General features: G+C 44.0%; 1 long non-coding RNA gene and 1 pseudogene across 1 annotated transcript; one reads left to right on the top strand and one right to left on the bottom strand.

Annotated features, from left to right (window-relative positions):
• Positions 1 to 1,498: 1,498 nt before the first annotated feature.
• On the bottom strand, positions 1,499 to 13,789 carry LOC129143754 (uncharacterized). Its single transcript, XR_008547578.1, has 3 exons — positions 13,544 to 13,789; positions 2,367 to 2,418; positions 1,499 to 2,201 (listed from the first exon to the last, which is right to left on the bottom strand). It is a non-coding gene; the product is annotated as an uncharacterized LOC129143754 (long non-coding RNA).
• Positions 13,790 to 21,787: 7,998 nt separating this feature from the next.
• On the top strand, positions 21,788 to 22,750 carry LOC739224 (heterogeneous nuclear ribonucleoprotein A1-like; annotated as a pseudogene).
• Positions 22,751 to 26,200: the final 3,450 nt, after the last annotated feature.

The following is a 26,200-nucleotide window of genomic DNA, read 5'->3' as shown; positions in this document are numbered from 1 at the left end:
ACAGGGGCCAGTAAGAGAAGGGGTGGAGAAAGATGGCTTGGTGACTTTGCTGGAGCCCCTGAATCAGCCATGCCTGAAGCAGCACACCACCCCTGGGCTTCTCAGTTATGTGGGCCAGTGAATTTCCTCTTTGTTGAGGCTTGCTTGTGTTGGATTTTCTGTCACAACAGAAAGATTTTTAACTGGTAGTACTGGATGCCATGTTTCTTTGTTTTTGTTTTTAAAGAGATGGGATTGGCCGGGCGCGGTGGCTCACGCCTGTAATCCCAGCACTTTGGGAGACCAAGGCGGGCGGATCACCTGAAGTCAGGAGTTCGAGACCAGCCTGGCCAAAATGGTGAAACGCTGTTTCTACTAAAAATAGAAAAAAATTAGCTGGGCGTGGTGGCACACGCCTGTAAGCCCAGCTACTCGGGAGGCTGAGGCAGGAGAATCGCTTGAACCCGGGTGACAGAGGTTACAGTCAGCCAAGATGGCACCATTGCACTCCAGCCTGGGCAACAAGAGTGAAACTCCATCTCAGAAGGAAAAAAAAAAAAAAAAAAAAGAGACAGAGAGAGAGATGGGCTCACACACCTGTAATCCCAGCACTTTGAGAGGCTGAGGTGGGCGGATCACTTGAGGTCAGGAGTTCGAGACCAACCTGGGCAACACGGTGAAACTTAGAACTTTAAAATTTAGTACTTTAAAACTCTATAAAAAATACAAAAGTTAGCTGGGTGTGGTGGTGCATATCTGTAGTCTCAGCTACTCAGGAGGCTGAGGTGGGAGAATCACCTGAGCCTGGGAGGCAGAGTTTGCAGTGAGCTGAGATGGTGCCACTGCACTCTAGCCTGGGTGACAGAGCCAGGCCTTGTCACAGAGAGAGAGAGAGGCAGAGAGAAAGAGAAGGAGAGAGAGATGGAGTCTTATTCTGTTGCCCAGGCTGGAGTATAGTGGCACGATCATAGCTCACTTCAACCTTAACCTCTCCTGAGTAGCTAGGGCTACAGGTGTGTGCCACCATACCTGGCTAATTTTTGTATTATTATTATTATTATTATTATTATTATTTTTGTGGAGATGGGGGTCTCACTATGTTGCCCAGGCTGGTTTTGAACTCCTGGGCTCAAGCGATCTGCCTGCCTTAGCCTCCCAAAGTGCTGGGATTACAGGTGTGAGCTACCTCCCCCAGCCATGTTGATGTGAGCTAAGACTTGAACTACAGGGCTTTTCTTTTCTGTTGAGACAGGATCTCATTCTGTTGCCCAGGCTGGAGTGAGGTGGTGCGATCACAGCTCACTATAGCCTCAACCTCCTGGACTCAAGCAATTCTCCTATCTCAGCCTCCTGAGTAGCTGGGACTAGAGTTGCATGCCACCACACCTGCCTAATTTTTGTATTTTTTGTAGAGATAGGGTTTCTCCATGTTGCCCAGGCTGGTCTTGGACTCCTGAGCTCAAGTGATCCTCCCACTTTGGCCTCCCAAAGTGCTGGAATTACAGGCGGGAGCCATTGTGTCTGGCAGGTTTTTTTGTTTTTTGTTCTATTTTTTGCTTAGAAGATTGTGAGACTCATCAGTCCTAGGCCAGAGGAATGCTCTGGAGTGTTTATTGAATAGGTGAATATATGAGTCATCTGACTTGTGGTCTTCTGTTATCACTTAGGTGAATGGATATGACAGTAGCTAAAAGGAGAGGCTGGAAGAGATTGTAGAATTTTGTGGAGAAAAATTCGTTCTTTTCCTGAGGGAAGGCCAAAGTCTGCAGTCATGATGGAGTTGGAGAAAGGTGTGAAGGGCCAGGCCAGGAGCCCAAGGAGAGGAGGCCTGAGAGAGGAGGTGAGAGTCCCTTGCAGGGAGCTGCAACAGCTCATGTGGGCTTCCCAGCCCAGCCTCTCCCAACTGCAGCAGAGGGAGGGAACCTAGAGCAGAAAGAGCTTGGGCTCTCCATCTGACAGCCCGTTCAAATGCTTGCTCTTCTGGTGACAGAGTCTGTGTCACTCTGTCTGCCTCACATGGCTGTGAGGTTGGATCTAATTCACCTTGTGTCCCGAGCTGCCTGGCACAGAGGGGGCCTCAGAACCAACTCATGGAGTGAGGTGGCTGCTGACTGGGCTAGTCCCTTCCCAGGGAGAATGGCATTTGTGTTAGAGTCCCAGTTGCATGTCTCGCTCTTCTATCCATCTTCTTTCTCATCAGTATTCAATTTTTCTTCTCAGCCCTGTGGAATGAAGCCTGTGAACAGCCCATTTTCACTTCTGAAGCAGTTGGTCCCCCACAAAAAGATTATTTTCTCCAAAGCAGATGAAAATCCCCTTTCCCTCCCCCTGCTCCTGCAGCCTGTGGTCATGGAGGCAAAGAAATCACCCCTTCCTCTGCCACTTACCAGCTGTGGTCCTGTGCAAATGTCTTAGCTTCTCTGAGCCTCTGTTTCCTTTCTGTAGAGTGAAGATAATTCATTATTTGTGAGATTATGTGAGGATTAAGTAATACTGTATGTGGAAGGGCTGAACACAGTGCTTGGCACAAAGTTGGGTGCAATAAAAGAGAATTCCCTTCTAGCCTCCACCAAGCATAGCACTGGATTAAGAACACTTCTGTGGATTGATCTCACATGATCCCACATGTCCATTACCTGTGTGTGTCCATGTGTGTGCATGTACATTGTACCTATGGATATGTGCGTGCTATGTTTGTGTGCATCTGAGTGTGGGTATGTGTAAATAGACACATGCGTTCATATGTGTGCTTGTCTGTGCACATGATTATGTGTGTGCGTGTGTGTTTTCCCAGCACTATTAGTAGGAAGCTGTAATTATGCTTTATGCCAGCAGCAGCAGCAACAGCAGTGGCGGTGGCAGCTCTGTTCCCCCAGCCATTAAGCTGCCTCCCTCCACTCATCTGGGGGTGGGGAGCTGGAGCCACTGCCTGCCCTCCCCATCCCTGCATGCTGCATGAGCACCCAGCCATCCCGCTCTCTCACCATATGCCTGTCTTTTACAGTTCTTTGGTGCGTGGTGCTCATCGAGTGGCTAATTAGCTAAATGAATTAATTGACATCCATACGTGTAATTAGCAAATGGTTATAAGCAGCTATTCTCCTTGGGATGTCTAAAATTCTAAGGGTCAGATGCTGGGAGGGTTACTTTAGTGAGTAAATAAGAGATAAGAGCGGCCAGTGTAAGTACCTGGGGGGCTCTGTGAACTTGATGGCCTGGCTGTCGGGGGACGGGACCCAGGAAGGAGGAAGGAGGTGGTTATGAGCCTGGTAGGGGGAAACTGACTCCATTCACCAGGAATCAGGAGCCTCAGGTTCTGGCCCCATTTATGCGAGTTTCTCTATGACCTTGAGTAAATCCCTTCCTGGTCTGGGTCACAGTCTCCGCTTCTGATGGGGATGGATGGAACCAGCTTGTCTCAGAACTCTCCCTGCTCCAATATCCTCCCTTGCCTTAAGCCAAAGTTTCTAATAAGAAACAGGGCTGTGTAGAGATGGGGCGAAGTGCCCCCCTTCTTTATTCCAGGGCACACCATTACTATGCTCTCCCACTTGTAGGTTTTGGTACATGCCGTGCCCCTGCTCCTAATGCCCGGTCCACCTTCTCTGCCTTTAAGATCATGCAGAGCAGCGCTGTCCAGTAGAATGTCCTGAATGACGGATATGTTCTATATCCCTACTATCCCACATGGTAGCCATAAGCCACATGTAGCTGTTGGGTCCTTGAAATATGACTAGTGCAACTGAAGGGCTGAATTTTTAATTTATTTACTTTTAATTCATTTAAATTTAAATAGCCACATGTGGCTAGTGGCTATTGTATTGGGCAGTGCAGCTCGAGCTCCTTTAACATCCAGTCCATTCATTCATTCATTCATTTGCTAATTCATTCATTCATCCAACAAATATTTTTTGAGTATCTGCTGTGGCCAGGCCCTGGGGAGACTGTTGAGAATAAGCAGGCATGACCCTTGCCCTCATGAAGCATTTGTATGGGAAGGGATAGAAGAGACAGGAGAGAGAACAAGAACTAGACAAAATAATTGGAAGTTATAATAAAAGCTAGGAAAGAAACAAGGGGCTGAGACAGAGAATAGAAAGCCCGGGGCAGCCTTCTTCTTCTTCTTTTTTTTGAGACGGCAGCCTTCTTTAGATGGGGTGGTCAGGAAAGGTGTCTCTGAGGTCTGAGGAGGAGCCATGTAAGCTGAGATCCAGGGGTGAGAAGGAGCTTTCCAGGGAGAGTGTGTGTGTTTATGTTGGGGGGTGCAGGGGCTGCTCCAGGCAGAGGGCCCAGCAGTGCTGTGGTGGAGGCAGGAGAGAGCTGGGTGAGTCTGAGGAAATCAGTGGGGTTGGAGTGTAATGAGTGTGGGGCAAGACCAGGAAAGGAGGGGCAGGGGCCAGATGAAAGACCATAGGGAGGACTATGGATTTTGTTGTAAGGGCAGCAGAGGTCACTAAAGGGTTCTAGACAGGGGCACATCTTCAGAAGTTGACCTGGCTGCTTCCTAGGGCTGGGTTGGAGGAAGCCCTAAGTGAAGGTGGGTGATGGTCGTCTAGGGAAGGGGAACTGGCCAGGGTGGTACAAGATGCCACTACAGGGGCCAGGTGTGGTGGTTCACACCTGTAATCCCAGCATTTTGGGAGGCCGAGGTGGGTGGATCACTTGAGGTCAGGAGTTCGAGACCAGTCTGGCCTACATAGTGAAACCCTGTCTCTACTAAAAATACAAAAAAATTAGTTGGGCGTGGTGGCACACACCTGTGATCTCAACTACTCAGGAGGTTGAGATGGGAGAATCACTTGAACCCAGGAGGCAGAGGTTGCAGTGAGCTGAGGTCGTGCCACTGCACTCCAGCCTGGGTGACAGAGCAAGACTCTGTCTCAAAAAACAAAACAAAACAAAACAAAAAAACTCTGTTGGATTTGTTTAAAACAAAAAAAAGATACCACAACACCTCTACCTGGAAGCTTTCCCTGGCTTCCCCCGGCTGGACCAGTCTCCTCTCTGTGCTCCTGCCACCCCCAGGCCTGACTGTGTCATGGCACTTTCACCCCTTGCTGTCACCATCTATTAAGGTCAGACCCACCAGATGTGGGCCTTCCCCAACGTGGCCATGTCTGATTCTGTGTCTCCACCTCGCTCAGCCCAGGCCCTGGTGCAGAGCAGTGTTAAGGGGACACAGCCTCTCCCCAGCTCAGCCTGGGGGTCCTCCATCTCCTGGGAAGAGGCTGCCTGGGAAGCTAGCAGTGATGATGGGAGAGAGGGCTGGGCCTTTGCCAGCTCTGCAACCCCGGGCCCCTGCCTTCTCCGCTACCTCACCTGCCTCGTGGCAGCACTTTAGAGCTTATAGAGCCTCTTTTCCATCTGTGGCCTCAGCAACTCTCCAAAAAGCCCTGAGATGGAGGTGAAGAGGTAATTCTTTTCCCCATTTTACAGATAAGCAAACAGGAGCCCAGAGAGGCCAAGTGCCTAGGCCTAGAGCAGGGCCCATCAATCTCTCTGAAGGCTACCAAGTACAGAGGTTAAGTGTACAGCTCTGGGGTCAGACAGACTGGTTTGAATGCTGGCTGTTAATTTCTCAGCTGTGTGACTTCAGGCAAAGTACTTAATCTGTGTGAGCATGAGTGTCCTCATCCAGAAAATGAGGAGAATAACTGCCTTTATGTTTCGGGGTGGTTGTGGGGCTTGTAAAGTGCTCAGGGGAATACCTGTCACATGACAAACATTTAGTACTGGTGGCAGTTGCTATTTGGGAATCTGGCAGGAGTACAGAACTCCCCAACAAAATGCACGTAGGGTCTCAGAAGGTTCACAGAACCCCTGCAGCCCAGCCGTGATGCCTTGGGAAACATGGGCCCCAGGTGAAGAGAATGTAATGAGAAAGACCTATTTATAATGCAGTAAAAGAAGTATCTAAGGAACATTATAAAATGTCTAAGGAGTAAAAACTGCAAAACCAGCATGGAAAAAAGTTAATACTTAACTGAAGGGCATTAAAAAGACTTAAATAAATGGTGAGAAAGACTTAACAATGATAAAGGTATAAATTCTCCTTAAATGAATAGATAGCCGGGGGCGGTGGCTCATGCCCGTAATCCCAGCACTTTAGGAGGCCGAGGTGGGCGGATCACCTGAGGTCAGGAGTTCGAGACCAGCCTGACCAACATGAAGAAACCCTGTCTCTACCAAAAATACAGCAAGAGCAAAACTCCGTCTAAAAAATAAATAAATAAATAAATAAATTTAATGCAACTCCAATCTGCTATTCCAACAGGGATTTCTAAGGAACTTGACATACTGATTCTGAAATATCTGTATAAGAATAAAGATCAAAAAAATAGCCAAGGCATTTCTAAAGAATACGGTGGTTAGACATGCTGTATTAATCTGCTCTTGCATTGCTATAAAGAAATACCTGAGACTGGATAATTTATTTTTTATTTTTATTTTTTGAGGTGGGGTCTCTCTCTGTCACCCAGGCTGGAGTGCAGTGGCATGATCTCAGTTCACTGCAACTTCTGCCTCTCAGGCTCAAGTGATCTTCCCACCTCAGCTTCCCCAGTAGCTGGGACTATAGGCATGTTCCACCATGCCCAGCTAATTTTTTGTATTTTTTTTATAGAGATGGGGTATCCCCATGTTGCCCAGGCTGATCTTGAACTCCTGAGCTCAAATGATCCACCAACCTCAGACTCCCAAAATGCTGGGATTACAGGTGTGAGCCACTGCGCCCAGCTGAGACTGGGTAATTTATAAAGAAAAGAGGTTTAATTGGCTCACAGTTCTGCAGCCTGTACAGGAAGCATGGCAGCATCTGCTTCTGGGGAGGCCTCTGGAAGCTTCCAATCATGGTGGAAGATGAAAGGGAAGCAGATATATCTTACACGGCAGGGGCAGAAGCAGGAGCAAGAGAAAGAGTGGGGAGGTGCCACACGCTTTTAAACAACCAGATCTCATGAGAACTCACTATTGCCATGACAGCATCAAGGGAGAATAGTGTTAAACCATGAGAAACTGCCCCCATGATCTAATCACCTCTCACCAGGCCGCATCTCCAGCATTGAGGGTTACATTTCAACATGAGATTTGGGTAGGGACACAGATCCAAACCATACGACTTGCCCAACCAGATATCAAGATTTATGAAAAGGCCCTAAAAATTAAAACAGTGTGGAGTTGATGCAGGAATGGACAAAATGATGAGTGGAATAGAATTGAAAGCCTGCCAGAGATTTGCATTTAATTTACATAATAGAAGCAAAAGACAGTATTGCAGAGATGAAAACTATGGCAGATTCTGGAGGGAGACTGCCTAGGTTTGACACTTATTAGCTGTGTGATCTTGGACAAGTTGCTGAATCTCTCTGGCCTCAGTCTCCCTGGTGGGGAAAGGGAAACTATTCAATAAATGGAAGTGGAAAACATAGTTATAGACATGGAAAAATGAAATTGGATTTGTACCCAACTTTTTAACCAAAAGTCCATATCAACAATAGCACTTTGAAACTTCGAGGAGAAAGTATAAGTGAAAATCTTTTTGACTTTGGGGTAATTCTTTAAAAAGGCCTTAAAAGTGCTACCATAGGATGGGCATGGTGGCTGACGCCTGTAATCCCAGTACTTTGGGAGGCTGAGGCGGGCAGAACACCTCAGGTCAGGAGTTCAAGACCAGCCTGGGGAACACGGTGAAACCCCGTCTCTACTAAAAATACAAAAAAATTAGTTAGGTGGGTGGCACACGGCTGTAATCCCAGCTACTCGGGAGGCTGAGGCACGAGACTCGCTTGAACCCAGGAGGCAGAGGTTGCAGTGAGCTGAGACTGTGCCATTGCACTCCAGCCTGGGTGACAGAGCAAGACTCTGTCTGAAAACAAACAACAACAACAAAAAAACAGTGCTAACCATAAATGATTGATATAGGCCAGGCATGATGTCTCATGCCTGTAATCTCAGCCCTTTGGGAGGCTGAGGCTGGGAGTTCAAGGTTACAGTGAACAGTGAATTATGATAGCGCCACTGCACTCCAGCCTGGGTGACAGAGCAAGACCTTGTCTCTAAAAATACATACACACATACATATATATATATATATACACATACATAGAAGATTGATATAGTTGACTACATTAAAACCCAGAACTTCTTTTTCTGAAAAGGAATCTTAAAGTAAAAATACTCCAGAGGGCTGGGTGAGGTGGCTTACGCCTGTAATCCCACTATTCTAGGAGGCTGGGGTGGGAGGATTGCTTGAGCCCAGGAGTTTGAGAACAGCCTGGACAACATAATGAGACTCTGTTTCTATAAAAAAAAAAAAAAAAAAATGTAGCCAGACGTGGTGGTGTGTGCCTGTAGTCCCAGCTACTCAGGAGATTGACATGGGAGGATCTCTTGAGCTTGGGAGTTCCAGGCTGTAGTGCGCTGTGTTATTGCTACTGCACTCCAGCCTGGGAGACAGAGACAGACCCCATCTTAAAACAAACAAACAAACAAACACTACAAAGAAGATATTTGTAATGCAGATAACCAATAACAGATAGGTGTCAAGAATATGTAAAATTATGTCTAGCCTTAAAAAAGAAAAAAAAAGACTGGCCAGGTGAGGTGACTCACACCTGTAATCCCAGCACTTTGGGAGGCTGAGGCAGGTGGATCACGAGGTCAAGAGATCGAGACCATCCTGGGCAACATGGTGAAACCCCATCTCTACTAAAAATACAAAAAAAAAAAAATTAGCCAGGCGTGGTGGTGTGTGCCTGTAGTCCCAACTACTTGGGAGGCTGAGGCAGAAGAATCGCTTGAACTCAGGAAGTGGAGGTTGCAGTGAGCCAAGATGGCACCACTGCACTCCAGCCTGGGCGACAGAGCGAGACTCTTGTCTCAAAAAAAAAAAAAAAAAAAAAAAAGAAAAGAAAAGGAAAGAAAAAGACTATGTAAAATTAGTAAGAAAGAACAACTAGCCCAGTCAAAATAAATAAATAAATAAAAAGGCGGGGTTGGGGGGGAAACATGACCAAACAGTTCTTAGAAGAGAAAATGTGAACATGTATAGTCAATAAACTTCTGAAGAGATGCTCATCTTACTAGTAATCAGGGAAATGAAATTCAAGACAATTAAATCCCATTCTGCATCTGAATGGCCAAAATTGAAAAGTCTGACAAAGAGGCTGTGGATCAATGGGACTGCTTATACATTGCTGGTTGGAGTATAAATTGGTACAACTGCTTTGAAAGCCAATTTATTATTATTATTTTGTAACACTGGACATTTTTATATATCCCAGGAACTCCACTCTAGATATACTCAAGAGAAACTCTTGTATAGCACCAGGAGTCATGTATAAGGATATTCCTTACAGCAGTCTGCGGTAGCAAAACAGCAATAACAAAACCCCTAACTCAGGGAGAGAGAATAAGAAATACGAATTCAGGATAGTGATTCCCTGGGGATGAGATGGGGAGAAGAATATCGGTAGATTAAATTTGTCACTGATGCTATATAATTTTGGTGGTAGGTTCACAGATCTTCATTACATTATTAAAAATAAATGGGGCTGGGTGTGGTGGTTTATGCCTGTAATTCCAGCATTTTGGGAGGCCCAGGTGGGAGGATCACTTGAAGCCAGGAGTTTGAGACCAGCCTGGACAACATAGTGAGACCCTGTCTTTATAAAAAATAAAAAATTAGCTGGGTGTGGTGGTGTGTGCCTGTAGTCTCAGCTGCTCGGGAGGCTGAGGTGGGAAAATCACTTGAGGCTGGGAGATTGAGTCTACAGTGAACTGCCCTCCAGCTAGGACAACAGAGTGAGACCTTGTCTCAAAAAATAAATAAAATAAAAATGAAAAATAAATGGATGCAGATGGCTGTGGAGAAGCTCTCTGATGGGATCCGCAAGTCTGCTGCTGACGCAGTGAAGCTGGAGTGGATGCTGACAGAATGAATGTTCAATGCAGAGAATGGAAAGTAGTGCAGCCATGAGGCTGGACTCCAGATCTGCACTGCTGGCCAGCTGGGGTCTGACTGCACATGGCTTCTGATGAATCTTGCGTTTTTTACAAATCGGAGCAGGGACAGATCATAGATTTCTGATTTTATGTAAAATTTTGCCTAATACATTAAAGCAGTCACTTAAAAAAAATGGATGTTTGTTAAAACCCATAGAATGTATAAGAATGAACCCTAATGTAAGCTATGGACTTTAATTAATAGTATATCAGTATTGGCTCATCAGTTGAAACAAATGCCCCCTACTAATTCAAGATTTTAATAATAAGGGAAATTGGAGTGGGAAATAAGGATATATCAGAACTCTCTGTGCTTTTCACTCAATTTTTCTGTAAACCTGAAACTGCTAAAAAATAGTCTATTAGTTAAATAAATTAAAAAGTGGACAAACAAATGAAGAATAAATAAATATAAAAGACAGCTATGAGTGTGTTGAGCCAAGGATTATGATTAATCCAGTTCTATGCATCTGAGAGTTATTAAAAACAAACAAGTAAATCAAAGACAAACAGATTCCCAGACTGGAACCAAGAAAAATCTAACATTATGAAATAAAAGTAAGAGCCATGCTTTGCACTCAGATGTCAATTATCTAAACAGAATGCGGAGATTAACAGGGATTCATATAGGAAGAGTTCTAGAAGTTTTCATTGATAATGCAATGATCTTTTTTTTTTTATTGTTATTTTTATTTGAGACAGGGTCTTGTGCTGTCGCCCGGGCTGGAGTGCAGTGGCATGATCTCAGTTCACTGCAAACTCTGCCTCCCAGGCTCAGGTGATTCTCTCATCTCAGCCTCCTGAGTAGCTGAGACCACAGGTGGGTGCCACCATGCCTGGCTAATTTTTGTTTTTTTTGTAGAGATGGGGTCTTACTATGTTGCCCAGGCTGGTCTTGAACCCCTGAGCTCAAGTGATCCACCTGCCGTGGCCTCCCAAAGTGCTGGGATTACAGGTGTGAGCCGCTGTGCCTGGCCTGTTGTTTTTAAAGATGACAAAAATATAGTCTCAGGCTGTTTGAATATTATTACTAATTGAGTTTAAAATGGTGTTCTGACAATATTTATTTATTTATTATTATTATTTTTTGAGACGGAGTTTCACTCTTGTTGCCCAGGCTGGAGTGCAACGGTGTGATCTCAGCTCATTGCAATCTCTACTTCCCAGGTTCAAGCAATTCTCCTGCCTCAGCCTCCTGAGTAGCTGGGATTACAGGCGCCCACCACCATGCCTGGCTAATTTTTTATATTTTTAGTAGAGACAGGGTTTCACCATGTTGGCCAGGCTGGTCTTGAACTCCGTACCTCAGGTGATCCACTCACCTCGGCCTCCCAAAGTGCTGGGATTACAGATGACAGTCACTGTGCCCGGCTGACAATATTTATTTATTTTTAAAATTTCCCCTCCTTAACAAGACTGCACTAAAATGACAGCAAAGAAAATAAAAAGGTACAAATCCACAATAATGAAGAGGCTGGAAGGGAGAGATATCAGCAAATAAGAAATTTCAACAAATTGTAGCAGTTAGCCAATAAAAAAGACATAAAAGAGATGGAGGAGTAGCCTAGCATACTATGGAGGTGGATGTGGCTAAGGAGGAAGGTGGTATGTCTTGCAGAACTGACTGATATGGTTTGGCTCTGTGTCCCCACCCAAATCTCATCTCGAATTGTAATCCTGGCATGTTGGAGGAGGGGCCTGGTGGGAGGTGATTGGATGAGGGGGGTGGTTTCCTCCATGCTGTTCTCATGACAGTGAGGGAGTTCTCACGAGATCTGGTTGTTTGATAAGTGTTTGGCAGTTCTCCCTTTACTTTCTCTCTCCTGCCACCATGTAAGATGTGCCTTCCTTCCCCTTTGACTTCCTCCATGACTGTAAGTTTCCTGAGGCCTCCCCAGCCATGAGGAACTGTGAGTCAATTAAATCCCTTTTCTTCATAAATTACCCAGTCTCAGGTAGTATCTTTATAGCAGTGTAGAAACGGACTAATATACCAATAGTTGCAGGACTAAAGGTGAGGATAAGACTTGGGCAGAGAGTTAGGGATTAAATGAAGGTCCTGTTGCATCTGAATGCCCAGAAACTTGGCATCTACCACACAGGAACACCATTTGAAGACTCTTCTCCAAAGAAATTGGATGGTCCCAGAAAAAAGACCTTTGCAAAAAGCCCTCTGGGGTCTCCCGGCATCATGACCTGTTTCCTACCCCAAATCCTGAATTTGCCTACTAGTAAGCCTCACCCTGTTCACACAGAGCTCCCAATCTATTGTCTCATTCTGAAATATGAACTGACAGCTCATCAGCATACATTTGAGAAAAGTCTGCACAAAGCAAAGGTCAGAAACAACCCTAGAGGAAACAGAACTCATTCAGGAGACAGAAGAGAACTCTAAAATACTTAATGTCTTCAGAGAGATTCAAAGTCATGCTTGCTTTGGCAGCACATATACTAAAATTGGAGATTCAAAGCCATCTTAGGTTCATACAACATGAGTAGATGCTTTGAAAAAGGAACAGACTGGCCGGGCCTGGTGGCTCACACCTGTAATCCCAGCACTTTGGGAGGCTGAGGCGGGCGGATCATGAGGTCAGGAGTTCGAGACCAGCCTGACCAACATGGTGAAACCCTGTCTCTACTAAAAATTCAAAAAAATGTAGCTGAGCATGGTGGCGCTTGCCTGTAATCCCCGCTACTCAGGAGGCTGAGGCAGGAGAATCGCTTGAACCCAGGAGAGGCGAGGTTGCAGTGAGCAGAGATCACGCCACTGCACTCCAGCCTGGGCAACGGAGGGAGACTCCGTCTCAAAAAAACAAAAAACAAAAAACAAAAGAAAAAGGAACAGACTGGCCAGGCATGGTGGCTCACACCTGTAATCCCAGCACTATGGGAGGCCAAGGTGGGTGGATCACCTGAGGTCAGGAGTTTGAGGCCAGCCTGGCCAACACAGTGAAACCCCATCTGTACTAAAAATACAAAAATTTGCCCGGTGTGGTGGTGTGTGCTTGTAATCCCAGCTACTCGGGAGGCTCAGGCAGAAGAATCGCTTGAACCTAAGAGGCAGAGGTTGCAGTGAGCTGAGATCGCACTACTGGACTTCAGCCTGGACGACAGAGCAAGACTCTGTTTCAGGGGGAAAAGAAAAGATAGAAAAAAAGAACAAACTAAACAATAATGGCAACAAAAAGAAAGTGTCCTTGAAAAGTAAAAAATATGACTGCTAAAATAGAAAAGTAAAATCATCGAGTAATTAAAATCAAATATTCCATAAATTAAAATGAGACGAAACAATGGAAATAGCAGTGGAAAGATAAGAGACACAGGATCAATTCAATAACAAACTAATAGGTATTCAGGGATGGAACAGAGGAACTTATCAAAGAAATAATATAAAAGAATTTCCTGGGCATAAGTCTATAGATGGAAAGGGCCTACCAAGTGCCCAGAAAAATGAATAAAATGAGAATCACATCTAGAAACATCATCAAGACTTCAGAAAACCTAGGATAAAGAGAAACCCCTAAAAGCTTCTAGAGAGAAAAAAATATTCCAGATTACTTACTGTGTTAGGATTAGTTTCAGTCGCAAGGGACAGACTTCCTCAAATATCAGTGGCTTAAGTAAGGCAAATGTTTAGGTAATAATAAGGCAAATAAGGTAAAAGTCTTCCTCTTTCTCACATGCAATAAACACAGGCAATTCAGGCTGGTATGACATCTCCATGACTACCAGAAACCTGGCTGCCTCTTTCTTGAGTTTCCACTATCCCCAAAATGCTGCTTTCACCTATGGTCCAAGATGGCTGCTTGGGCACCTGCCAACATGTTTATGTTCCAGATAGCAAGAAGGAGGCAGCAGGGGAGAAAGGCATGTCCCTTCCTGCTGTAAGAATGCATCCCAGAAGTTGTATACACCACTTTCACTTACATCCTACTGGTCAGATCTTGGTTATCTGCATATCTACTGGTCACACTTAGATGCAGGGAAGGCAGGCACATGCAGTCTTTATTTTGAGTGGCATGTGCACGGTTAAAATTCAGGATTCTAATACTGAGGAAGAAAAACAGTAGATATTAGGGGATGATCAGAAGTCTCTGTGTCACATTTACAAAGGAAAATAGTCAGAATGGATTTTTTTTTAGAGGCAGGGTCTCACTCTGTCACCCAGGCTGGAGTGCAGTGATGTGATCACAACTCACTGCAGCCTTGACCTCCCAGGCTTAAGCAATCCTCCTGCCCCAGCCTCTCAAGTAGCTGGGACCACAGGTGTGCACCATTATGACTGGCTAATTAACAAAAAAATATTTTTGTAGAGATGGAGTCTCCCTATGTTGCCCAGGCTGGTCTCAAACTCCTGGGCTCAAGCGATTCTCCTGCCTTGGCCTCCCAAAGTGCTGAGATTACAGACGTGGGCCACTGCATTTGGCCCCTCCTTGATTTAAATGTGTGTGTCTTGGGCCAGCAGCCTTTGTTGGGTTTGCTGGTTGTTTTCTTATAGTCTCCCAGCTCTAAGCTCGCCCTTGTGCATTATGGTCTGTTTTGACCAAAACTCAGCAAACCACCGTTTCCCAGGTGTCCTTGCCAGTTGGCTTCCTGTTAGGTTCTGCTGGGAGGAACTGGCAGATGATCTCGAGGTAAGAGGAGAAACAGGACTTCCTTCCAGCAGCAAGGGACAGCAATGGCTTCAGCCCCTGGCTTCCTTTGGCTGTCTCAGCACCACCCATATCCAGTCCCCTCAGAAGTTTCAGTGCCATCTGGCCACATCTCTTAGCGGTGTGAAGACCAGTCGCCCAGAGGTCCCATTCCCAGCTACTCAGATATCCACACACCAGCCGGGTGATGCCCCTTGAAAGTCTGTAGCAGTCATGTGGGGCCTCCCCTCCAAGCAGTTAGGTTCTAGTAGCCATGCCTCTTCCCTTTTATTCCCGATTTGGCATTTACTAGTATCTGATTACTTCTTTCCCAGGAGCGGCAGCTGCTTTTTGTAGTTACTAATATCTGGGTGATATCAACATCCCCTTGTTTTTGTAAACTCCCAATATCTGTGTAACACCAATTCCCTACATTAAATTACCTGTGTCTGAGATTCCTTAGTTTCTGTTTTCCTGGACCTGATAGAGTGGGGAAGCCACCTCTTTAGCTCCCTTTCTCTGAATTATTTTGTCTAGTTGAAAGATTTACTGGGTGCTATGCTCTTAACTGGACCTTTACTGTGAGACACTGTAATGCATTTAGAGGTTTTATTTTATTTTTTTGAGACAGGTTCTGTTGCCCAGATCATGGTTCACTGTAGGCTCAAACTCCTAGGCTCAAGGGGCCCTCCCACCTCAGCTTCCTGAGTAGCTGGGACCACAGGTGTGCCACCATGCCTAGCTAATTTAAAAATTTTTTTGTTGAGATGGGGGTCTCATGATGTTGCCCAGACTGGTCTTGAACTCCTGGGCTTAAGTGATTCTCCTGCCGTGGCCTCCCAAAGTGCTGGGATTGCAGGCTTGATTCAGTGTCTGGCTGCACTTAGAGGTTTTAACAAGAGGGTGACGGCAATACTTCTGCTTCTGCCTAGGCTTTTTCACTCAAAAATCTCCTCACTTTCATCAGCTATAGATTGAGATTGAGAAGTAATCCTGTAAATCCTGATGTCTGGATTCTTTCTGTTTGATTTCATTCTTGCTGGTAAACTGGCCAATTATTTTCTGAGGCTAATAATTTTTGGAGTACCTTGTCAAATATAGCCAACAGCAACCAATACACACTACTAATGTTCTGTTGCTAACCTCTTTTTTTTTTTTTTTTTTTTTTTTTGAGATGGAGTCTCCCTCTGTTGCCCAGGCTGGAGTGCAGTGGCATAATCTCGGCTCACTGCAACCTCCACCCTCTGGGCTCAAGCGATTCTCCCGTCTCAGCCCCCGAGTAGCTGGGACTATAGGCGTGCACCACCATCGCTTGGCTAATTTTCATATTTTTAGTAGAGACAGCGTTTCACCATGTTGGCCAGGCTGGTCTCGAACTCCTGACCTCAAACAATCCACCTGCCTCGGCCTCCCAAAGTGTTGGGATTACAGGCGTGAGCCACCACGCCTGGCCATATTTCAGATTTGGTTACAGTGCCACTCCACTTCTGGTACCAATTTCCACGTCAGTTGGGAGAAGCTAGGTTATGAAGAGTTAACAAACACCCCCACAATCTCAATGCTTTACCACCAACGAAGGTGGTAATGAATGAGAGCTAATGAATGAGAGTATTTGTGAACAGCACTGATGACCACCACACCAGTAAGCTTAGAGAGCAACCAGGCCAGATTGATTAGGAGGATGGAGGGGTCTGAGAAGATAAAAAGGGGATCCGTTAGACCATCTGACATGATAGAGCACAGAGAGGTGCAACTGTCCAGACCTAATGAATGAGAATAACTTAAGGAAAACAGTACAAGAGAAAAGAAAGTAGAAACTCTGGGAAAAACAAACTGTTCTATAAGAAAGGAAGGGAAATGATAGTACCTAATTTGTCTCTGAAATAAATTAGTAATTTATCAGCTATTCTCATAGCTGATAATAATGTAAATGCTGCCAGGCGAGGTAGCTCATGCCTGTAATCCTAGCACTTTGGGAGGCTGAGGTGGGCTGATCACTTGAGGCCAGGAGTTCGAGACCAGCCTGGCCAACATGCTGAAACCCCGTCTCTACTAAAAATACAAAAATTAGCTGGACGTCGTGGCACACACTTGTAATCCCAGCTACTCAGGAGGCTGACACAGGAGAATCACTTGAACTCGGGAGGTGAAGGTTGCAATGAGCCGAGACTGCACCACTCTGGGCGAGATTCTAGCTCTGGGCGACAGAGTGCGACTCGGTCTCAAAAAAAAAAAAAAAAAAAAAAAAAATTAAATGCTGTATATTAGGGTCAATCTGTAGTAAGGTTTGCATATGTAATTATGGTTATAGAACAGAATTTAATGTTATCAACTTTGAAAATTTGAAAGTTCAAACAAAGTAAGAGAGGTAGAAAGGGGAGAGGAAAGTTAAAGGGGAAAGAAAGGGGCCTCATGTCCTCATTTTACAAAATGGGAAGTCACACACTATTATCTAAGATTATGGAACAATGGAAAAGAGTTTATTTGCAAAGGTAGGGAGTGAAAAACACTGATGGAGCATTGTTGGGGTTGGGAGAGAGAAGAGTTATGGTGCTGGTATGTGTTAATTTATTATCTATTATGGATGATCATCTACAGATAATGTTTAAAATTGATAAAGCAAGGAATTGCTGCGTAAGCACATTATTTTGAAAAATGGAAATGGCAACTAGAAAAAATAGCTAAAAGAACTAAAAAATGGTTGTGTCTTAGGAGCAGGACTAGCATTCAGGGGAGAGAGGTACAGATGAACTGCTTTTTGCTATGACTCTGTCAATAATATTTAATTTGAAAATCATGTGCTTATATTTCTTAGGTTAAAAAGCCATTTAAAATACAAATACAAAAATCTGGCCAGGCGTGGTGGCTCACGCCTGTAATCCCAGCACTTTGGGAGGCCGAGGTGGGCGGATCACGAGGTCAGGAGATCGAGACCACCCTCGTGAAACCCCATCTCTACTAAAAAAATACGAAAAATTAGCCAGGCGTGGTGGTGGGCGCCTGTAGTCCCAGCTACTTGGGAGGCTGAGGCAGAAGAATGGTGTGAACCCAGGAGGTGGAGCTTGCAGTGAGCCGAGATTGTGCCACTGCACTCCAGCCTGGGCGACAGAGCAAGACTCTGTCTCAAAAAAAGAAAAAAAAAAATTAGCTGGGCATGGTGGCTCACACCTGTAATCCCAGCTACTCAGGAGGCTGAGGCAAGAGAATTGCTTGAACCCAGGAGGTGGAGGTTGTAGTAAGCCAAGATTGTGCCATTGCACTCCAGCCCGGGCGACAGAGCTAGACCCTGTCTCAAAAAAAAAAAAAAAAAAGTAGCACACAATTTTTTTTTTTTTTTTGAAACAGGGTCTCTGGGGGGAGGGGGGAGGGATAGCATTAGGAGATATACCTAATGCTAAATGACAAGTTAATGGGTGCAGCACACCAGCATGGCACATGTATACATATGTAACTAACCGGCACATTGTGCACGTGTACCCTAAAACTTAAAGTATAATAATAATTTAAAAAAATAATTTTCTTAATTATATTGTTGAGATTATAATGTATGTATATGTAATAAATAAAAGGAAAATAAGAAGAAGAAAAAAAAAGAAACAGGGTCTCGCTCTGTCACCTGGGGTGTGATCATGGCTTACTGCAGCCTTGATCTCCCTGGGTTCAGGTGATCCTCCTACCTCAGCTTCTCAAGTAGCTGGGACTACGGGTTGGTGCCACCACGCCCGGCTATTTTTTTGATTTTTTTGTAGAGACGAGGTTTTGCCATGTTGCCCAGACTGGTCTCAAACTCGTAGGCTCAAGCATAGTGAGCTGGTTAGTGGCAGAACTGGATTCAAACACAGGTCTTTTGACATTCAGTCTAGGGCTCGACTCGCTTGCTCCACAAGCTACTCAATAAACATTTATTGAGCACATACTTTGGTCTGGATATGGTGCCAGGTGCTAGGGCCAAGATGAATAAGTCCTCTTGTATTGTTCATAGATTGCACACAGTCTAGAGCCTATTTGTTTTTTTTTTTTTTTGGAGATGGAGTCTGGCTCAGTCACCCAGGCTGGAGTGCAGTGGCACGATCTCGGCTCACTGCAAGCTCCGCCTCCCAGGTTCACGCCATTCTCCTGCCTCAGCCTCCCGAGTAGCTGGGACTACAGGTGCCCACCACCATGCCCGGCTAATTTTTTGTATTTTTAGTAGAGACTGGGTTTCACCGTGTTAGCCAGGATGGTCTCGATCTCCTGTGATCACCGCGCCCGGCCCTAGTTTTTTTTTTTAATTGACACATAAAAATCATATGTGGCCTGGCGTGTTGGCTCACGCCTGTAATCCCAGCACTTTAGGAGACCAAGGCAGGCAGATCACGAGGTCAGGAGATCGAGACTATCCTGGCCAACATGGTGAAACCCCGTCCCTACTAAAAATACAAAAATTAGCTGGGCGTGGTGGCATGTGCCTGTAATCCCAGCTACTCGGGGGGCTGAGGCAGGAGAATCGCTTGAACCAGGGAGTCAGAGGTTGCAGTGAGCCAAGACTGTGCCACTGCACTCCAGCTTGGCAACAGAGCAAGACTCCATCTCAAAAAAAAAAAAAAAAAAAACCGTATGTATTTATGGTATACTACATGATATTTTGAAATATATATACATTGTGGAATGGCCAAATCAAGCTAATTAACACACATATTACCTCACGTATTTATGTATTTGTACTGAGAACATGTGTTATTGGTATTTTGATAGGGATTGCATTGAATCTGTAGATTGCTTTGAGTAGTATGGACACTTTAATAATATTAATTCTTCCAGTTCATGAACATGGGATATCTTTCAATTTATTTGTGTCTTCAATTTCTTTCATCAATGTTTTTAGAGTTTTCAGCGTATAGCTCTTTCACCTCATTGGTTAAATTTATTCTTAAAATAAAATAACAGAGTTCTAAATAACGCATGGGTCAAGAAGTCATAAGAGAGATAAGAAATTGTTTCAATCTACGTGAAAACACAATGTTGGCCAGATGCAGTGGCTCACACCTGTAATCCCAGCACTTTGGAAGGCCGAGGTAGGCAGACCACTTAAGCTCAGGAGTTCGAGACCAGCCTGGGCAACATGGCAAAACCCCGTATCTACAAAAAATACAAAAATTACCTGGGCCTGGTGGCATACCTCTGAAGTCCCAACTACTCAGGAGGCTGAGGTGGATCACTTGAGCCTGGGAGGTGGAGGTTGCAGTGAGCCAAGATTGCACCACTGCACTCCAGCCTGGCAACAGAGCCAACCCTGTCTCAAAAAAAAAAAAAAAAAAAAAAAAAGAAGAAGAAGAAGAAAAAAGTTAACTCCTTTGGAATTTAGCTAAGGCAGTGTTTGAGGAAATTATATAGCATTAAACACTTAACTTAGAAAAAAGGAAAGGTCTCTTATAAATTACCTAAGCTTCCGTCTTTACAAAACCAGAAAGTGGCAGAAGAGAGGATATAATAAAGATAAATGTAGAAATTAATAAACATAAGACAAAAAGGCAATAGGAAAAATCAATGAAACAAAAATTTGGTACTTTGAGAAGATTAATGAAATTGAGCAAATGGCTGATTAGGAAAAAGAAAGAAGACATAAGTTGTCAATCTCAGAAATGATAGATTTCTACAGATTTGATGGACATTAACTAGGTAATAAGGAAATATTGTGAATAACTTTATGCCAATAAATTTGAAATTTTTGATGAAGTACAGAAAGATACAAAGCACCAAAGCTCATTCAAGAAGAAATAGGTCACTTATATAGCTCTATATCTATAAGAAATTGAATGTGTAGTATAAAAATTTCCCACGAGGCTGGGCACAATGGCTCACACCTGTAATCCCAGCAATTTGGGAGGCCAAGGAGGGCAGATGGCGAGGTCAGGAGATTGAGACCATCCTGGCCAACGTGGTGAAACCCTGTCTCTACTAAAAATACAAAAATTAGCTGGGTGTGGTGGTGCGTGCCTGTAATCCCAGCTACCTGGGAGGCTGAGGCAGGAGAATCGCTTGAACCTGGGAGGCGGAGGTTGCAGTGAGCCAAGATCACGCTACTGCACTCCAGCCTGGTGAAAGAGCGAGACTCCGTCTCAAACAAACAAACAAAAGTTTCCCACGAAGATTACGTCACATAATGACTTTGCTGGTGAATTTTATCAAACATTTAAGGAATAAATAATAGCAATTCACAAAGTCATTTCGGAAACTGAAAAGAAGGCAACACTTCCCAACTCATTCTATGAGGTTAGCATTACCCCGATATTACAACCAGGTAAAAATATTACAAAGAAAGAAATCTGCAGAACAATATCCATAATTAAATAGATGCAAAAAATTTTAACAAAAATCAACACCACTAATATATAGAAAGTAAGATACATCATTACACAATGCATAATCTCAAGAGTGAAAGATTAGTTTAATATTTGAAAATTATTCAGTATAATTTACCATGTTAATTTACTAAAAAGGATAAACCATGTGATCATCTCAATAGATACAGGGAAGCATTTGGTGAAATCCAACATCTGTTCATGACAAAAACTTGCAGCAAATTAGGAATAGAAGGAAGGGAACTTCGGCAACCTGTTAAAGCGCATCTACAAAAAAACCTATCTCTAATGTTATGCTTAATTATGAGTGAGTGCCCTTCTCTCTTAGATCAGGAACAATGCAAAGATGTCCTGTTTTTCCCACTTCTGTTCAACGTCATGCTGGAGTGTGTAATCATACTATGGAACCGTGATAATGAAATCCAGAATAAAGAAGATTTTATCCAGAATAAAGAAGAAGGGAGTTAATCTCTACACAATAAATAAAATATTCCTAAATTGGGAGAAATCTAAAAATAAATAAATGAATAAAAATAAAGACATGCAGATTGGAAATGAAGAGGTAAAACTATTTGCAGACAACATGGTCATCTATAAAGAAAATTCTGAGGAATCTACAAAATACTGCTAAAAGTATGTGAGTTTAGTAAGTTTCAAGACACATACTCAACATACCAAAATCAATGGTATTTCTACATGCTTACAACCTTCTGCTTGAAATTGAAATGTTAAAAGTACATTTATGATAGTATTAATATGGGAAATACTTAGTGACAAATCTGCCAGAAGATACGCAAGACCTGGATCATTAAAGTCTCTCTTCCCCCTGCCATCATGTCTAAGTCAGAATCTCCTAAAGAGCCCGAACAGCTGCAGAAACTCCTCACTGGAGGGTTGAGCATTGAAGCAACCAATGAGAGCCTGAGGAGCCATTTTGAGCAATGGGGAACGCTCACGGACTGTGTGGTCCTGAGAGATCCAAACACTAAGTGCTCCAGGGGCTTTGGGTTTGTCACATATGCCACTGTGGAGGAGGTGGATGCAGCCACAAATGCAAGGCCACACAAGGTGGATGGAAGAGTTGTGGAAACAAAGAGAGCCGTCTCAAGAGAAGATTCCCAAAGACCAGGTGCTCACTTAACTGTGAAAAAGGTATTTGTTGGTGGTATTAAAGAAGACACTGAAGAACATCACCTAAGAGATTATTTTCAATAGTTTGGAAAAATGGAAGTGATTGGAATCATGACTGACCATGGCAGTGGCAAGAAAAGGGACTTTGCCTTTGTAACCTTTGATGACCATGACTCCGTGGATAAGACTGTCATTCAGAAATACCATATTGTGAATGGCCACAACTGTGAAGTTAGGAAAGCCCTGTCAAAGCAAGAGATGGCTAGTGCTTCATCCAGCCAAAGAGGTCGAAGAGGTTCTGGAAATTTTGGTGGTGGTTGTAGAGGTGGTTTTGGTGGGAATGACAACTTTGGTCATGGAGGAAACTTTAGTGGTCATGGTGGCTTTGGTGGCAGCCAGGGTGGTGGTGGATATGGTGGCAGTGTGGATGGCTATAATGGATTTGGTAATGATGGAAGCAATTTTGGAAGTGGTGGAAGCTACAGTGATTTTGGCAATTACAGCAATCAGTCTTCAGATTTTGGACCCAAGAAGGGAGAAAACTTTGGAGGCAGAAGCTCTGGCCCCTATGGTGGTGGAGGCCAATACTTTGCCTAACCACAAAACCAAGGTGGCTATGACAGTTCCAGTAGCAACAGTAGCTATGCCAGTGGCAGAAGATTTTAATTACTGACAGGAAAGAAAGCTTAGCAGGAGAGGAGAGCCAGAGAAGGGACAGGGAAGCTACGGGTTACAACAGATTTGTGAACTCAGCCTAGCAGGGCCTAGCTGTTACAAAGAAGACATTGTTTAGACCATACTTATGTCTATGGGCGAAAAACTTGAGGACTGTATTTGTCACTAATTGTGTTAACAGGTTATTTTAGTTCCTGTTCTGTGGAAGGTGTAAAGCATTCCAACAAAGGGTTTTAACGCAGATTTTTTTTTGCACCCACGCTGTTGACTGCTAAATGTAATAGTCTGATTATGATGCTGAATAAATGCATCTTAAAAAAAAGATATGCAAGACCTGTAGCTTGAAATTACAATACACTGCTGAGAGAAATTAAAGAAAATCTAAATAGATAGAGAGATATATCATGTTCATCAATCAAAATTATTAATCTCAGTTCTCTCCAAATTAACCTATAGATTCGACATAATCCCAACCAAAATCCAAGCAGGCTTTTAAAAAAGAAATGGATAAGCTGATTCTAAAATTTAAGTAAAATGCAAAGTACTCAGAATAGTCAAAACAACTTTGAAAAAGAAAAACAAAGTTGAAGGACCTACACTACCTGATTTCAAGATGGTACAGTAATTGCGGAAATGTAGTATTGGCTTAAACATAGACATATAGGGCCAGGCAAGGTGGCTTACTCCTGTAATCCCAATAGTTTGGGAGGCTGAGGCAGGTGGATCACCTGAGGTCGGGAGTTTGAGACCAGCCTGGCCAACATAGCAAAACCCTGTCACTACTAAAAATACAAAAAAATTAGCCAGGCGTGGTGGTGCACGCCTGAAGTCCCAGCTACGTGGAAGGCTGAGGCACCAGGATTGCTTGAACCCAGGAGGCAGAGATTGCAGTGAGCTGCGATTGCACCACTGCATGCCAGCCTGGGTGACAGAGCAAGACTCCATCTCAAAACAAAACAAAACAATAGACATGTAGATTAACAGAACCAAAGTACAGAGTCCAAAAACAGACCCAAGCAATTCAGTCTATTACTCAAGACTTGAGCTCCTGTGCTTAAGCAGTCCTTGTGCCTCAGTCTCCTGAGCAGCTGGGACTACATGCCACTGTTAGGCACTTATTTAAGACAAATAAAAGTACATGTCGGCTGGGCGCGGTGGCACACGCCTGTAATCCCAGCACTTTGGGAGGCTGAGGCAGGCGGATCACCTGAGGTCGGGAGTTCAAGACCAGCCTGACCAACATGGAGAAACCCGATCTCTACTAAAAATGCAAAATTAGCCAGTCGTGCTGGTGCATACCTGTAATCCCAGCTACTTGGGAGGCTGAGGTGGGAGAAGCACTTGAACCTGGGAGGCAGAGGTTGCGGTGAGCTGAGATCATGCCACTGCACCCCAGCCTGGGCCACAAGAGTGAAACTCCATCTCAAAAAAAAAAAAAAAAAAAAAAAAAAAAAAGTACATGTCTACACACAGATTTGAACACAAATGCTCATGCCAGCTTTATTTGTATGATAGCCAGTAACTAGAAACAACCAAAAATCCATCATCAATAGGTGAATGGATAAGCCAATTCTGTTCTATTCATACCATGGCATTCTGCTCAGCAATAATAAAAGAGAACAAATTATTGATATATGCAACAAAACATATGAATTGCAAAATAATTATGCTGAGTGAACAAAGGCAGAGAAAAATAATACATACTGTATGATTCCATTTATATAGAATTTTAGAAAATGAAAACTAATCTAGGGACGGAAGCAGATTATTATTTGCTTGGGGATGTGGGGAAGTGGGCAGTGTAGGGCCATGAGGAAACTTTGGGGGTGATGAATATGTTCATTACCTTGACATGGTGATGAATGAGATGATGGAGATATATACATATATACATATATACACACACACACTATATATATGCATATATAGTGTGTGTGTTTTGATATACATATGTAATTTATATGCATACGTATATATATACATATGTATATATGTGTGTGTGTTTTGATATACATATGTAATTTATATGCATATGTATATATTATGTATGTATATCAAAACTCATCAAATGGCACACTTTAAATATGTGCAGTTGTTTAGTAACTGTATCTCAATAAAGCTATTAAAAACAAAACAGGCTGGGAGTGGTGGCTCATGCCTGTAATCCCAGCACTTTGGGAGGCCGAGGTGGGTGGATCACGAGGGCAGGAGATCGAGACCATCCTGGCCATCATGGTGAAACCCTGTCTCTACTAAAAATACAAAAATTAGCCAAGCATGGTGGTGTGCACCTGTAGTCCCAGCTTCTCAGGAGGCTGAGGCAGGAGAATTGCCTGAACCCGGGAGGCGGAGGTTGCAGTGAGCTGAGATTGTGCCACTGCACTCCAGCCTGGGGACAGAGCGATACTATGTTTCAAAAAAAAAAAAAAAGAAAAGAAAAAGAAAAAGAAAAGGAAAGAGATTGGCTAAATAAATTGAAGTAGATCCACATAAAGAAATACTGTAAAGAAATACTGTGTAGCAATAAAAATCATGGAAAGGCTCAGCACAATGGTTCATGCCCGTAATCCCAGCACTTTAGGAGGCTGAAGGGGAAGGATCACTTGAGGCCAGCAGTTCAAGTCCAGCCTGGACAGATGGGTAGATCCCATCTCTACGATAAAAAAAAAAAAAAGAAAGAAAATGATGAAAAGATAATTGTTTAATATTTGATAATTAAGAGAAAAAGCAGATTACAAAACAGTGCATCCAATATGGTTAATCTGAGTATTTTCAGGATTCACCACTTGATTAGAGTGGCACATTAAAATTAAACCATGGTTTACACAGACCAGATTCATCTTGCCAGGGTGGGAATTCCCCTTCTCAGCACAGTCCACCTGCCCCATATGTTTCTGGGTGTTCCCACATGTGCCTCACTTGGACTTGGAAAGTGATCTAAGATGTCCTTTTGTAGTAGGATGAGCTGCAGACAAAACTCCTTAGACACTGGATTAAAGAAGGAAGAGGTTTTTATTCGGCCGGGAGCGTCGGCACTTTGCTGTTGCTGACACCTGGGGCCTCTGCTGAGCTGAGGCTCCAACACTGATGAGGACAGCTGAGCAAAAGATGGCTGGAGTGGCCATCCAGGCTGCTGCCAAAGCCCCATGCATGGGGTGTTCATCATTCTGCCATGACATTGAACCCTTACCGTGCTCTCAGAGGATGGTGGAAGCAAGTGACAAAGGCAAGGCCCCCGTTTTTGTTACACCGAGAGGCCCTCCACAGGAGGGCTGCTTGGGCCCCAGGTGGCCAAGCTCAGCACAGCTGCTCTCTTTGTACATAAATTGCCCTTTTCTCCCCAGAGTTGTGGGGGCAGGATGAGTTCAGGTGCCAGCCTCTGTGGGTGCCTGGAATGCCTAGCCCCCTCCGAATCCCTGGTTCTGGTGTGTGGAATGCACT

The sequence above is a fragment of the Pan troglodytes genome, chromosome 1, assembly GCF_028858775.2.
Source record: "Pan troglodytes isolate AG18354 chromosome 1, NHGRI_mPanTro3-v2.0_pri, whole genome shotgun sequence".
Lineage (NCBI taxonomy): Eukaryota > Metazoa > Chordata > Mammalia > Primates > Hominidae > Pan > Pan troglodytes.
The sequence above is the reverse complement of the archived record's forward strand: the minus strand, read 5'-3'. Positions and strand labels throughout refer to the sequence as shown.